This window comes from Grampus griseus (assembly GCF_964374135.1).
Source record: "Grampus griseus genome assembly, chromosome: 5".
Classification (NCBI taxonomy): Eukaryota; Metazoa; Chordata; class Mammalia; order Artiodactyla; family Delphinidae; genus Grampus; species Grampus griseus.
In genome coordinates this window covers 8,677,273-8,680,625 of record NC_138998.1, presented here as the reverse complement: position 1 = coordinate 8,680,625, position 3,353 = coordinate 8,677,273, and the positions used below count along the sequence as shown (strand labels likewise).

General features: G+C 42.4%; 1 pseudogene across 1 annotated transcript; it reads right to left on the bottom strand.

Annotated features, from left to right (window-relative positions):
• Nucleotides 1-1,841: 1,841 nt before the first annotated feature.
• On the bottom strand, nt 1,842-2,342 carry LOC309822677 (myocardin-related transcription factor B-like; annotated as a pseudogene). Its single transcript has one exon. The product of its transcript is annotated as a myocardin-related transcription factor B-like (transcript).
• Between the last annotated feature and the right edge of the window lie 1,011 nt (nt 2,343-3,353).

Here is a 3,353-nt window from a genome sequence, read left to right as displayed (position 1 = left end):
GGGAAAAGCTTCATGACATTGGATTTGGCAATGATTTATTAGTATGACATCAAAAGCACAGGCAGTAAAACCAAAAATACACAAGCGGAACTATATCAAACTTAAAAACTTCTGCTCATCAAAGGATACTATCAGCAGAGTGAAAAGGTGACACATGGAATGGGAGAAAGTATTTGAAAATCCTATATCTGATAAGGGGTTAATATCTAGAACATATAAAAAACCCCTACAACTCAACAATAGAAAAACAAATAATCTGATTTTAAAAGGGGCAAAGGATTTGAATAGACATTTCTCCAAAGATGATTCAAATGGCCAACAAGCATAAGAAAAGTGCTCAACATCACTAATAATTAGAGAAATGCAAATCAAAACCACAGTAAGTATACTCAATACATACTGTAATAACCTATAATGGAAAAGAATCTGAAAAAGAATATATATATTCTTTGAATCACTGAATCACTTTGCTGTACACTTGAAACTAACAACATTATAAATTAACTATACTTCAATAAAACAAACAAACAAACAAAATACAGTGAGATATCACTTCACACCATTGGAATAGCCACTATCAAAAGAATAGAAATTAACAAGTGTTGGCAAGGATGTGGAGAAATTGGAACCCTTCAGCACTGTTGGTGGGAGTGTGAAATGGTACAACCACTATGGAGAACAGTATGGAGGTTCCTTAAAAATTAAAAATAGAACTACCATATGATCCTGCAATCCCACTTCTGGGTATATGCCCAAAAGAACTAAAAGAGGGTCTCGAAGAGATATTTCCACACACATGTACATAGCATCACTGTTCACAATAGCCAAGAGATGGAAGCAACCCAATGTCCACTGATGAATGGATAAACAAAATGTGATATATACATAAAATGGAATATTATTCAGTCCTAAAACTTAGAGAACCTGTCACATGTTACAACATGGATGAAGCTTGAGGACATTATGTTAAGTGATATAAGCCAGTCACGAAAGACACTGTATGGTTCCATTTATATGAGATATCTAAAGTGGTGAAATTCATAGAGACAGAAACAGAATGGTGGTTGCCAGGCCTAGGGGAATGGGGAGATGAACTTTATTTATTTATTTATTTCCTTACTTATTTTTGGCTGCATTGGGTCTTCGTTGCTGCATGCAGGCTTTTCTCTAGTTGCAGTGAGCGGGGATTACTCTTTGTTGTGGTGCACAGGCTTTTTTCATTGTGGTGACTTCTCTTGTTGTGGAGCATGGGCTCTAGGCACACGGGCTTCAGTAGTTGCGGCACGCGGATTCAGTAGTTGTGGCTCTCAGGCTCTAGAATGCAGGCTCAGTAGTTGTGGCCCACAGGCTTAGTTGCTCTGCGGCATGTGGGATCTTCCTGGATCAGGGCTCGAACCCGTGTCCCCTGCATTGTCAGGCTGATTCTTAACCACTGTGCCACCAGGGAAGCCCTGGGGAGATGCAGTTTAATGGGTTTAGTTTCAGTTTAGCAAGACAAAAAGTTCTGGAGATCTGTTGCACAGTAGTGTGAATATATGTAACACTACTGAACTGCATGCTTAAACTGGTTAACATAGTTAAAAAAAAAAAAGGGTGGATTTTAGGATATGTGCGTTATATCTCAAAAAAAGTTATATGAAAAAATTTTAAAGCAAGTTGCAAAACTGTTTGTTAAAAATGTGTATATAGAACAGAAATAAAATGTAAGAATCTATTGAAAATGTTAACAGTGGTTGGATTACATGTGAAAATCTATATTTTTCTGCACTTTCAGACTTTTCTTCTGGTGATAATGTATTACCTTAATATATAAAAAACAAAGCACTTCCTCTGTTTAGGGGTCAAAACAAGAAAGGTAATACTTGAGCTGGAGTGTTTGTAGTCACAGGAGATGGCGATTCACTAACTTTTGGCTCACTTGGGGATGTGGCTGACCCTTGCGACTCCTAGCTGGCTGGCCGGTCTGGAGACAAAGCATCACTGCTGTCTTTGTCAAATGATAAATTGCCATGAGTTTGAGGACAGTCGTCCTTCCCAATGCCTATAATTACCTCCTTAACACTGGAGTCTACAGGAAGGTTGTTTTTCTCTACCAGCTCCATAGGACCAGGTCTTTGAGCAATCTTTTCATTCAGATCATCAGCTAGTCGAGCTCTTTTCAACTTCATCTGAGAAAACTGCAAGGATGGCTCTGCAAACGTTCTTTCTAAAATGGGCATCCTGACAAGTTCAGAACCATCGGGTCCACTCCAGATCTTGTGCTTCAAAGAGTTTATGGTTCTGGCCCCTTCCAAGTCTTTTAATTGCTCCTGGAGTGCCGCTGGGCTCTTCGGAGGTGGCATGATGCCCTGGTCCATTAGCTGTCCTCTCGTCCTCTGTGTTGCAGCCTCGGCTGGAGCATAATCTTTCTTTTGTTCCGAGGGGGCAGGTGCTGACTGGAGAGCAAGGAGCGCCCCTGCAATTCGTGGGCAATGGCTTCACTTTGAGGACTTGGAGAAAGATGGGTTAAAAGGTCCCACTTCATCCTCGGTGTCTAGTGTCCCTGTGTGACCCATGGTGTTCCAGCCTCTGGCAGCAGAGGCTACGAGACACCTCTTAAATGTGGCCTGTTGAAGAGACTCAGTAAAAATATTTAATTATTTTACTGTCTTACACTCTCTTTCTTAGCACCTTAGCACCTAGTCGAGCTCTTTTCAACTTCATCCGAGTAGCCTGCAAGGATGGCTCTGGGAGGAAGCTCCCAGGCCACCTCCTCCCCGCGCACTGCCGCCCTCAATCTCCCGAGACCGTCACTTGCAGTCTTGACTGAGGTTAGAGGATCCACTTCCGAGATGTCTTCCCTCATTTGGCTGACACGTTGGTGTTGGTTGTTGGCAGAAGTCCTCAGCTCCTTGCTACGTGGCCGTGTGTTGAAGTACAGGACACAGGAGTAAAAATTAAGTGTGCAACTTTAAAAATAGGGGGTTCCGTTTGGAGCATTTCATTTGAAGGTGCCTCAGGGACAACTTTAGGGATTTCGAAGGGCAGTTAGATATACGAGTCTGGTGATCAGAGGCAACGATGGAACGGAAATGAAGATTTAGTAGTCATCAATACATAGGCAGTAACTCAGACCATGGAGTGAATGAGACGGCTTAACAGGAAAACATCAGAGGAGGGAGTTTTGGAAGAGGCAGGGGAGATGCTGGGATCATGGGAGAATCCACAGCCTCAGTTTGAGAAGGTTGTCAAGGAGACACTGGTCCTGGAGAAGGGTCACATTCAGTCATGGCCAGCAGTCCCAGGGAACATAGAGATACAAGCACCAATGCAAGTACGGGAAGACAGGTGAACTGGGGGAGGAGGAATGAGGC